We start from the raw sequence: 13,152 nt of genomic DNA, 5'->3' as shown, positions 1-13,152 counted from the left end.
TACTGCTGGATTTTGGCCCTGTACATCTGAATAGTGCCAGCATGCAGCCCATGATGGATTGCCATTAAGGAATGCAAATGTCAACAAAAAAGGGGTGCTACAGTATGTCTCTATTTTACATCAGCAATGTCTCTTCAAAAGGGACACAATGTCCTTTATGAGTGATGTGGTTCTAGTTTGGGGGGGGGGGTCTAATGTCTGAAATAGTAGTTTTTCCTATCTCTGGTTCTCTGGTGTAAACCTGATGGCCAAAATTCTGTATCTAATTGCAGAACACAAAGTTAAACAGGCATAAATTTGCCAGGCATGATGCCTAGGCAACAGGGATTGTCTGAGTCAATTGCACAATTGACCACATGGGTCCCTTTGTGATGGATTACATGTTACACCTAAAGAAGTGGCATATGAATAGTACTTGTGTCTTGGCACTACAACTGCTAACACTTGAGTAATGTTGAGTTATAAAAACAGTGACTCCACAAGATTTCAGTCACTCTTGGCTTCCTTCAAAGGTTTAGAAAAGGGGTGGGCTACTAATGCCCTCCAGATGCTTATGGCTCACACCCCCTACCTACCCATGCCAACATAGACAAAAGAGACAGACTATGGGAATTTCCATAAAAAACATCTGGAAGGCCATCGTCACCCAACCTCCACTTAGAAACATCCTAGATAAACATGGGGATGCATACAGTTGAAATGATTAATCTATTGCCTCTACATAGCTGATTTTACTCATTCCCATCCACATAAATAGAAGTGACAGATATTTTATTTCAAAATAATGAGTACCATTAATATTTATCATATTTAATATTGATGGTATAACACAGTCTGCTTATTTCACAGAATTTATACTATTTTTCACTTCTTGTCTATTCCTTTTTTTCTGATTTCAAATGCCTCCTTTGTTTACTTTAAAAATTGGGAAGAAAAAAAATTCCAGCATAATAGCAAGTGATGACTGCCACAGAACCAAGAAACCCACGGATAAGACCATTATTAGGGCTATGCTAGACAAATGACTTTAAAGCCATTATACGTTGTCCTTTTTGTTCCTTTATGCAGTAATATCAATGCTTATGATTAAAGCATACATATTTCATATGGCAAAATCAATTTGCTGCTCAACTCATTGCAAGAGTGAACCACAATCATACCCATTTTATTTTGCTATCTTTGATTACAACACTATACAGCTACTCTAAAAATATGTTTAATGAATCCTTACACTTGAAAGGAAGGAAGGAAGGAAGGACGGAAGGAAGATGTCAGAGATGTCTTCTTAGGGGATCCTTTCCCTGCCAATTTGGCTTTACTTTTGGTCAAAGGGACTTTCATTTACATTCAAGCAGTTTCTTCGCTTCTACTGGATTTCTTTTGATTGGCAGACACCTCTGCCCACTTTCCTTTATCACCACTTCCCTCCCACTTCAAGGGACAAGGAAAGTTGAACCCCGTCCTCTTCTGTAAGTTTACTGTAACTTCTATGTGACTAATATCTGATGACAAATTAAATGCTTAGATCATTTGCTTTAAATGACACTAATTAATTATTGCTACTGCTCTGGCATGATACCAAAAGTCCATTTCTGAGTCTAAGAGCACTTTCAAAATGTTAACACAAAGCTGTAGTTTCTTCCAATAATACCCCATCTATCAAAATTATTACCCTTCCGTTGGCTGACTATTAATAGTTATTCTCTAACTCCTCTCTCAGTTCTTGTTGGAAGGTCAAAATATAATCCTGTGAGCATCACTGAAGCCAACAGCCTTGGGGTCTATCAATAGTTACATCAACACACTGCTGGTTAGATGGCTTTTTATTGAACAAGTTGCTTTGCATGTGGTTCCCCATCACTGCCTCCTGTACACCAGTAGAAAGAGTTTCTCACCCTTGGAAACAATCAGTTCTGTACTAGTTGCAGTTCCCATCACTGAGGTAGTCCTTGTAATAAATAATCCCCATTCAGAACTGGGCTTAAAAATTTCAATGAGGGCTCACAGAGGCGGCAGGCAGGCTTCAGCTCTCCTCCCACTCTTCAGCAAGCTGCCTCCTCTCATGCTGATGTTTGTATCACTTCAGCTGAGTGGAGTTGGGTTCAAAATTGATTGGTTCAAAATTGGGAAAGGAGTACAACAAGGCTGTATATTGTCCCCTGGCTTATTTAACTTATATGCTGAATACATCATGCGGAAGGCTGGACTGGATGAATCTCAAGCTGGAATTAAGATTGCCGGAAGAAATATTAACAACCTCCGATATGCAGATGATACCTTGTAAAGAACCTTGTAATGAGGGTGAAAGAGGAGAGTGCAAAAAACGGTCTGAAACCCAACATCAAAAAAACTAAGATCATGGCCACTAGTCCCATCACCTCCTGGCAAACAGAAGGGGAAGATATGGAGGCAGTGACAGATTTTACTTTCTTGGGCTCCATGTTCACTGCAGATGGAGACAGCAGCCACGGAAATTAAAAGACGCCTGCTTCTTGGGAGGAAAGCGATGACAAACCTTGACAGCATCTTAAAAAGCAGAAACATCACCTTGCCAACAAAAGTCCGAATAGTCAAAGCTATGGTTTTTCCTGTAGTGATGTATGGAAGTGAGAGCTGGACCATAAAGAAAGCTGACCGCCAAATAATTGATGCCTTTGAATTGTGGTGCTGGAGGAGGCTCTTGAGAGACCCCTGGACTGCAAGGAGAACAAACCTATCCATTCTAAAGGAAATCAACCCTGAGTGCTCACTGGAAGGACAGATCCTGAAGCTGAGGCTCCAGTACTTTGGCCAACTCATGAGAAGAGAAGACTCCTTGGAAAATACCTTGATGTTGGGAAAGTGTGAAGGCAAAAGGAGAAGGGGATGACAGAGGATGAGATGGTTGGACAGTGTCATTGAAGCAACCAACATGAATTTGACACAACTACGGGAGACAGTGGAAGATAGGACGGCCTGGCGTGCTCTGGTCCATGAGGTCACGAAGAGTTGGACACGACTAAATGACTAAATGATGACGACGATCCTATCTGAATTCTCACAACGTACAATGTAACCCTTGCTAAGTTAATAAAAGAGTTCTCAAGGCATTGCCTTTAGGCTCCGCTGGCTCGGACATCTGCTTGTGGACTTCTTTGCAATTGCATTCCTATTGCTCTGTGATCACCCCAATCATTAGTTTTCCATTTGCTCTGTGATCACCTACATCTGGCGCCCAACGTGGGACACTTCAGATAGAGGCTTTAAACAAAGACATCAAACAGGGACCTGACAGGGACTCTTGAAAGGGACAACAACATTGCCTGAGGTATAGGCAATGAACACAAACTCACCACGCCTGGCAAGGGTTTCAGATGTGTCTTTTCATCCATTCTAGGATCCCAATGAGTATTCAGTGAAAATAGAAACACAATGGGAAACTCCCTTTCACCATTTCAACAAAGACATAAACAGGACTTGGTCTATCTGCTTCACAGAGAAGGTCACTGTGACATTTCTGACTCAGTAGGAGATTTATTGAAAGAAAGAAATACTTTTTGTCGCTGGTACTCAGAAGGAGGGGCCTTAAGCTTTCAGATTGGGATAAAATTGGAGATAAGCTTCACAAGAACTCTGGACCCTCAGTAAAAATTCTTCACATGTGGCATCTTTGTCAGAATGCAATTTTAAAGATCACAAATCCTTTGTTAACTCAGTCATTAGCTCATATTCCAACAGGACCTCAGATTCTGCCACCCTCCAGGCCACCAGATCTCCATGAAAATAGAAACAATCTCCCTTCCTATGCATCTTCTGCTGCTTTTGTTATCATCCCTTCTCCTCCACCTTCCCTCTCTCCTCCCCCTCCTCCTTCTTCTCCCCCTCCTTCCTCCCCCCTCCTCCTTCTCCTCCCCCTCCTCACTCAGCAGTACAGCAAATGCTATCTGATGATATGGCTCAAGGAAGCCCAGAAGACCTCGCAGCTCCCTCCCCCCGATGTCTGTTTGTCCTGTGCTTCTTAACGACCAGGGACACTGTGTTCATGAAAATTCAAGTGAGGGGAACTCAGTGAATGCTACACCAGTTCAAGAAATCCAACCTGCTACTATTAAAAGTACCGGTCATGATTTAATCACAGCTGAAGACATCAACTATCAATTCCCTCTAGCTGTCTCTGATTCTCTAGCTAAAAGACCTTCACATAGCTCCAGAAAAAATACAAACCACACCTCCATTTCTTTATCTAGGACACAAACTGCTGCAAACTACATCTTCTATGTTCTTGCCAAAACTAAAAACTCCATCCCATTTTACATTAGTGAAGTTGCAACAGTTCCTCGGGCACTTAAATTGGGTTCATTCATTCTTGTGCCTTTCTACCCAAGAACTGCAACCTTTGTTTAATTGTTCAATATCAGTCTCCTCTTTCACTGAAAGTACCTGTGGGACAATGTGTGAATGAGGAGAAAGGCATCTGCTCTGATGTTTTAAAGAGGGACGCATCCAGAGATGGTCAGGAGGAGGAGAGGGAACTGCCTACCCTTTCCCCAAATGATACGGTGAAGGCCCGAGTCAGAAAGAGAGCAGGCTTCTTATAAAACAACCAGCAGACAACACCCCGTGGACAACCGAGTCACTAATGACTGCAAGTCGACAGAAAAGGTTGCGGAGAAAAGAACCAGTGGTCGACAGAGACTCCCAAGTGCCAGCAGTTGTGTGTCCAGCTGAAGGAGGCGGTAACATCCAGACCAGTCTTCAGTGCACCTGGATACCACCATGAGTTCACCTTCTTTACGGATGCTGTGAGCTATGGACTTGGAGAGGTGCGGTGCCATGCAGATGACTGTGGGAGTGAGCCTGTCTTGAACTCTGCAGACTTGGACTTTGCAAAAGAGACTCCTATCATGCCTTGGAAGCCAAATGACTGATGACAGGGGATAGACATTTGTAAACGCGATGAAAAATTGAATATTCATGAACAAAGACGTGAAGAATGATACCAGGACTTTTATTATAAAGTGAAATGGACTTTGATTCACAGTTTAATTATTTCTGTAGAAGTTTCCTGATTGCAATTTCTGTAAGGTTAGTAATGTTAATGAAAATAATAATAAAGTTTAAATGATAAGATAAAGTATATTATTGAATATTAGTAAAATGTTTAGAGTATAAGGAATGGTAATTGTTTAAATTGTTTAGAGTATAAGGAATGGTAATTGTTTAAATTGTTTAGAGTATAAGGAATGGTAACTGTTTAAAATGTTTAGAGCATAAGGAATGGTAATTGTTTAAAATGTCTAGAGTAATAGGAATGGTATTGTTATATTGAATGTGATGTTACCTACAAAACTGTGAAATGTTACATAAGTTATGTAATTGTGTCTGTTTGTTTAGGAGGAAAAACGTGTTTCCCCTCCCAAACAAACATATTTAAGAGGGGAGGTCTGTAGTGTTCCCCATTTATTAGGTCAATGGTTCATGTTTTGTTATGTAATGGTTCATGCATATTCATGTTGCTGAGAGGCGGAGCTGAGAGAGATGCTATAAGAGGCGGAGTCAGAGAGAGTCAGTCAGAAAGAGTAACAGAGTAAGAGTGAAGAGTGAGGTGTGGAGTTTGGGGAATTCTGAGGTGTGATTAGAATTAGGAGTGTATTATCTAATACACTGGTTCTTAACCTTGGGTTACTCAGGAGTTTTGGACTGCAATTCCCAGAAGCCTTCACCACCAACTGTGCTGGCTGGGGTTTCTGGGAGTTGCAGTTCAAAAAAATACGAGTAACAAAGGTTAAGAACCACTGATCTAATAGAAGGTTGTTGTTAACAATAAATTGATTTAAAGAAGACATCCATGAATCAGTTTAAGTTTCTGCAATCAATAAACAAAAGTTCTATTTAAAAGACCTTGAAGTGTGGACCTGAATCTTCATGAAGTTATGGTGTTTAGTGATCACCTGGTGGCAGCAGTGTAAAAGAGAAGATTGTTTGCCTTTGTGTGCTCAGAGTCTTGATGGTCAAGCAAGGGGGCACGAGGGTGAACGCCACAACCGTAAATTGACATCTACTTGACAGCACATAATTAATTGCCCATTTTCACTCAGTGCTTGTCCCAACAATGTATACTTGTATATATTGTAAATCTGTAGCTAAATATTTCACTCCATGTCTCTGAGGAAATGAATTATAATCCATGAACACTCACAATGAAATAAATTACTTACTCTTTAATGCGCCACAATCCTTTCACTTTTGTCTTGTTCTGTATTTGTTGTACATGCTAAAACAGACTAACTTGGAGAAACATTAGAATTAGAGAGGTTTTTTTTGTATGTTTAAAATTATCTGGGGATAAGAACAGGACCTTTTAAATAGTGTATCCTATCTTTTAGTGCTCCCTTCTCTGTGATGTACAGTTGGCCTCCTCAGCTTCAATGGCTTTGAAAACACATGCATTTTAAAGAGTTTTTTTAATTTAAACTAAATTAAACTGCATGTTATTATGTTGTTTATTGAACAAAGAGCACAAGAAAAGATTTTTGTATACTGGTATTATTTTCAAATATTATTGAACTTTTTTGATTTATGAGTCTTTCAATTATTACAAGGTTATAATGACCTACAGAGACAGCACATGGCAGCAGTTAACATACAGCAAACAAAAAAACCACCTTTTACTCCAATACTTGGGTATCCCATTCCAACAGTTTTTCTTGTGGAAGGAACATCTCAATGTATCTATTTTATATTGATTTGGTTCTACTGGTCTTTGACCGTAATAAAGTATACTACTACTACCATCTGAATACAGCTCTCTTCTATCTGCCCAATGGATCATTGGGTTAATTTCTTTTTTTCTATGGGACAGCCAAATAGCTCCTCCACTTAAAATATTCCAAGGCAAATCAACAATGCAGCTTTCATATGAGACCAAAGAATGTGGATGGAATGAGAACGTGCTTGCTTGGTTGCAGATACTAAAACTGGTGAGATATTTAAGATGCTTGTTCATTAATGGCTAAATCCTGTTATTGGCACTGGTGGAAAGAGAACCAGTAGACAAACACAGCTGTTCCGTATCTTGCAAATGTATTCTGTGACATCTCAAACCTTTTCTGAATTGGGTTGTCACCTTACACACAGCTCCTGTCCACACATTTGTCCTTTCTACTACTCAGCCAAACAGCTATCACACTACTTTACACTGCTATCTACAGCCTTGAGACTCCTGGGCCCCTTCTTCATTTTCTACTTCAACCCTCTGTGCAGAAGGATTCTCTTTCAGCCTGACCCTTTGGTAATGCTGCCATCACCAGATGCCTTTTTTTAAAGAAACTGTACTTTTTCCTTCCTTCCTTAACAATGGTCAAGCAGCTAGTGTGGTTGTTTCTTACATGATAACTGCCATTAAGAAATAAAGAGAGGCTTGTTGTATAAAACAAAGGGCATTTCTATTTTGTAACATAATAAGTAATAGTGACTGAATAGTAATAATACAAACAGGTCACAGATATACCATGCAATCTTCCTACATATCTGACATAACATTTATCTTTTTACAACTAGTATCTTCTTTATCTCATATTCATTCTTGTAAGGTACTACACCTAGACAGAAAAAATGAACTGCACAAATATAGGATAGAAGACACCTGGCTAGACAACAGTACCTGTGAAAGGGATATAGGAGTCTTGGTAGACCACAAGCTGAACATGAGTCAGCAGTGTGATGCAGCTGCCAAGAAAGCCAATGCAATTCTTGGTTGCATCAATAAGAGTATAGTGTCTAGATCAAGGGAAGTGATAGTACCACTCTATTCTGCTTTGGTCAGACCTCACCCGGAGTATTGTGTCCAGTTCTGGGCACCTCAATTCAAGAAGGTTGTTGACAACCTGGAACGTGTCCAGAGAAGGGCGACCAAAATGGTCACAGGTCTGGAAACCATGTCCTACAAGGAGTGGCTTAGGAAATGTTTAGCCTTACAAAAAGGTTAAGAAGGGAACATGATAGCCATGTTTAACTATCTGAAGGGATGTCATGTTGAGGAAGGGACAGGTTTGTTTTCCATGGCCCCAGACACTAGGACAAGGAGCAATAGTTTCAAACCACAGGAAAAGAGATTCCACCTGAATCTCAGGAAGAACTTCCTGACAGAGCTGGTCGGCAGTGGAATATGCTGCCTCGGAGTGTGGTGGAGTCTCCTTCTTTGGAGTTTTTTAAGCAGAGGCTGGATGGCCATCTGTCGGGAGTGCTTTGATGTTCCTGCATGGCAGGGGGTTTGTCTCGATGGCCCCTGTGGTCTCTTCCAACTCTGTGATTCTATGATTCCCAACTTAAGCCTTATGTACCTACAGTTTACAATCCTAACAAATAAAACTAAAATTCCAACTGACTATTGATCTCATGTTCCTAATCCTTTCTGAACTTAGCACTCAGAGTGCTCTTTTATACCCCCCCTCAACTTTCCAGCCACCAATCTGGATTGAGAAAGCAGATAATCATTTCCTAGTTCCAGTGAGGCAGATTGTCTCCCACTTCTCCAACTGTACAAGGGTTCTAGCTCACTCCAACACTTGTCAATCAACCCATTCATTCTATCATGCAACCAACTAACGTACCTATACATATACAATAAGCACAAACAAAAACAAAAAGTGATTGAAATCTTTGTTCTTATTGCAGGATATTAAATCTCAGGCCATAAAAAAGATCAATGGCTGATTCCTGAAGTAGATGCTGGTTTGATTTGTTATTACATCTGTGGTACTCCCAGTTTGAGAAAAGTAAATTTCTCCCATTCATTCATTCATTCATTCATTCATTCATTCATTCATTCATTCATTCATTCATTCATTCATTTATACTTATATACCCGTCTAGAACATGTCTACTCCGGGCGGTTTACACAAAATATAAAAAATAAACTAAATGTACTAAGAATAAGACCCAAATTAACAGCAGAATCCAAGATTGGGGGGGGGAGGAAAAGGGGGAAAAGAAAGATAGGTTAGGTGATGGCTGTAGGGAAGGCCTGCCTATATAGCCATGTCTTCAGATTGGTTTTAAAGGGCCTCAGCAAGGGGGCCAGGTGGATCTCTACAGGTAAGTTGTTCCAGAGATGAGGGACCACTGCTGAGAAGGCCCGATTTTTAGTTTTTTCCCTTCGGGGAAATTTTCCCTTTTTTTGGGGAAATTTTCCCTTTTTTCGGGGAAATTTTCCCTTGTATTTTCCTTTTTTAGTTTTTTCCCTTTAGTTTTTTCCCTTCCCTGCTTTAAATGAGCGTGTCCCAGGACCCTGGGCCTTTTTCCCTAGGAAGCTGGGCTGAGGCTGAAGGCTAGGTATGTTTGCATGGGCATTTTGCTGCTTTAAATGAGCGTGTCCCAGGACCATGCACCTAACAGCGCACAAAATTCTCAAATTCTCTGATTCTATCTCTGGCCCTAATATGGAAATAGGAAAGCCAATTAGATTTGCATACACCTGGGAGGCAGGAAAGCTCTAAGGGTTGGATCATACTTCCGCACTATTAAAGAGCAGACCGGGTAGGTGGGGCTCGTCAGCCATGGAAGGCAGCCCATCTAGGAGAAGGAAAACTCTGATTTCAAACCTCCACTGCCTTGCAGCTATATCCACTCATGGAAAAGGCTTCAGGAGTTAACCTAGAGGCAAAATCCGGAGCTGGAGTCCCGGAGGCAGTTCGTGTCATTCTGTCAAATCCTGCAACATTGCTGGAACCAGTTGTATTGGCTCTTGCCTTTCCATTGGACCATTTCAGCAATGTGTAGAGGGGGGATCTGCTGCTTCAGTAACAGCCTATCCTCCATATTACTTTACCCAGGCTTTATGCTCTGGAGAGGACACTCCTCGATGCAGAGCATGTTACCATAGTCTTTCGAGACTGAAGGATGCCTATGCTATGCCTTCTGACCTTTCTCAGCGTTAGGCCCCTCAATGGGGGATGCAGGCAGAACTAGGTGGAAGAAGGCGTTCTGCCAAGTATCGAGGGCCTAAACCATTTAGGGCTCTGTATGTAATAGTCAACACCTTGAAACTGATGTGGAAGCAAATAGGTAGCCCGTGCAAGGTGGCCAGGGTGGGGGAAATATGATGGAATCTTTTCACCTCAGTTAATAGGCTAGCCACTGCATTCGGGACTATTTGAAGTTTTCGCATCAGTCTCAAAGGAACCCCCACATATAGAGCATTCAGTAGTCTATTCATGAGAGTATGAGCACATGGACCAGCATGGCGAGTGCCCCTGCGACTAGATAGGAATGTAGCTGGGTGATCCACCAAAGATGTAAGTGGGCGGACTGAACCATGAACGCTACCTGGTCTCCATGGTAAGCATCAGGTCAAGATGGACCCTCAGACTGCAAACCACATTCTTTGCAGTGAGAGTCGCTCCCCCCAAAAAGAGGGAGTTCCCCAAACCACTAACACCACGAATGCCCACCCGCAAGACCTCCGTCTTGTCCAGGATCAACCTCAGTCCATTCGACTACATCCATTGTAGGACGGTCTCCAGGCAGCGCTCAAGGTACGGAATAGCATCCACTGCAGATGGAACAAAGGAAATGTAGAGCTGGGTGTCATCAGCATATTGGTGACACAAAGCTCCACATCCCCGGATGACACACACCCCCAGCAGCCTTATATATATGTTAAACAGCATTGGGGAGATGAGCCACCCAGAGTGGTAGAATATACCAGATAGGCGGGATATAAATCTAAAATAAAAATAAAATAAATAAATGATCAAACCCTGCGATACCCTGCAATTGAGGGACCATGGGGTTGATACATTCTCCCCAAGCTGAACTCTCTGGAGCTAACTCTCAAAGAAGGACCAGAGCCTAGCAAGAGCAAGGCCACTGATCCCCAACTTGGAGAGCCTTTCCAGGAGGATATCATGGTCAACACTATCAAAGGCAGCTGAGATATTGAGGAGGACCAACAAGGACATTTTGCTCCCATCAACCTCCCTAAGTAGGTCATCCGTTTCCGTGCCATGGTGCGGCCTGAAGCCCAACTGAAATGGACCCAGGGTCAGCCTTACTAGTGCTTCTTTATGGAAGTTATTTGTGTTTTCATGTAACACCATAAGCCTAGCTTCAGGACAGATTAAGCTAAATTCTTACAGAACACATATCAAGTTATGTTATCAAGTAAGAAAGAGCACAAGTGGAGGATCTCAAATATTATGTCCTGCACTGACCTCTTTATGAAACCATATCTATATCTGTCTATCTGTCTGTCTGTCTGTCTGTCTGTCTGTCTGTCTGTCTGTCTATCTATCTATCTATCTATCTATCTATCTATCTATCTATCTATCTATCTATCTATCTATCTATCTATCTATCTATCTATCTATCTATCTATCTATCTATCTATCTATCTATCTATCTATCTATCTATCTATCTATCTATCTATCTACAGTATATAGATAGATAGATGTATTTGCAAATTGTATTATTAGGATTAGCTGCAATATTTGGTGATTTTCATTGGAGTTGAAAGCACTTTTAGGAATTTTGCATATCTTATTTTATAGTTTTATTTCTATTATCTGTATTAAGTTTATGTTTCAGTTTTAACATGTTAAGATCTATGGCTACAACAATAGACTGATTCACTGTATAAAAACAAATTAGTGCTTTGTTTGCTACCTTAGGTGAACTTCATTTTCAGAGAAGCATCTTATAAATATTTAAAGTAAATAAATAAATATGTACTGCCTATACTCAATGAGGCCAAGGGAATTGACATTGTAAGTTCTTTGGCCCTCCTGTAATCTCTTTTTCCTTAATAATGATATCTTCCTCCTGTTGTTAGCAACAGAAACATTTGTTAAATTTTCCTCCAGGTTGGGAGCATGATGGAAGCCTGAATAGGCTTTGGACACTAAACAGACCTCCCACAACTTCACCCATACAATGTCCTTCCCCATCTTCTTTTTGCCTTCTGTGATGCCAGAGATCAGATGCTAGAATGATAAGGTAATGGCTTTCAGTGTGTGTGGGTGTGTGGGTGTAAATTTGTGCTTCCTGTCTTAAGGGAACACAGCAGGTAACTAATACTCTATCCCTCTATAACATGGAGTCTATGCTAATACTTCAAGTCATAGCCAGAGGCAGCCATGTTGAAGTAGCCAGCCATAAGGAAAACAACAGCAGCTCATAATCGTTTATTGTAATAATACTGTAGAAAGCCATCACCGCAAGAGGGATACACAAATAATGCAGCCAGGATACTATGCAGGTAGTTACTACACACAATGCTACAACCATAAAAACAGCTATTTGGCAAAGTGCTGCATGAATGCACTATTTTTGCCCTACATACACACAGAAGTTAGTAAAACAAGAATTAATGTATATCTGGAGGCCAAATATCAAACACAGTTTGATAATGTTTTCTAGCAGTTTCTAAATTGTATAATTAAAAATTTAAAATGAAATGAGTCAGAATATCTTGTTCCAGGCACACCAAACAAACAGTAAAAAGGCACAGAACACAGATTTGAAATGAAATACTTGTATGAGGCTTCAAAGATGTAAACAATAATAAATATGTTTAAAAAGGCACTCAACTATTTTCTCAATGTATATACACTCCTATAGTGAATTTTAAGTAAGCTCTGGGAAAAAAAACTACCAAGAAACTTTTAAGTATTGCTTTGGTGCTAGCTTCCCTTTTTTTTTTTTAGCATATTATTGTCTTTCATTTGATTCTGTATATCTTCCTCCCTGCATAGTGTATAATAGCCACACTTCATGATGAGGCACTATAGCATTACTATTATATAATGTTTCCACTTGATGTTGAAATTTCCTCTTCTCCAGCAAGTGAAAATTAGAGAATCTAAATGCTGCAATATAAAGATTTCTAAACTGGCTGCTGGGGAAGCTAATTTGCAAGTAATAAAAATCAATCCTTCAGGTACTGCTACAGAAAGGATGCAGTAGCCTACAGAAAATAAGAGGCTCTGCTTTGCAATGTCTCACAGGGTTACCTCATTAGAAAGAAACATGAACATGGCTTATTTTGAGCCAGAAGCTTAGCTATGGAGGCTGGGAGCTCAGCCTTCTCATTTTGCCTGCTATAACACAGCCTTGGAAAATGTTGGGTGATGATGACTAAGAATGGGGCGGGGGGGAGAGAGAGACTTCTTGGC

General features: G+C 40.7%; 1 protein-coding gene across 2 annotated transcripts in view; it reads right to left on the bottom strand.

Moving 5' to 3' along the window:
- ATRNL1 (attractin like 1) overlaps positions 1–13,152 on the bottom strand; it is a 695,100-nt gene that overhangs the window by 458,812 nt on the left and 223,136 nt on the right. The window lies entirely within an intron of this gene.

The sequence above is a fragment of the Pogona vitticeps genome, chromosome 3 (assembly GCF_051106095.1).
Source record: "Pogona vitticeps strain Pit_001003342236 chromosome 3, PviZW2.1, whole genome shotgun sequence".
In the NCBI taxonomy this organism is placed as follows: Eukaryota; Metazoa; Chordata; class Lepidosauria; order Squamata; family Agamidae; genus Pogona; species Pogona vitticeps.
This window is presented reverse-complemented; position numbering and strand designations above follow the sequence as displayed.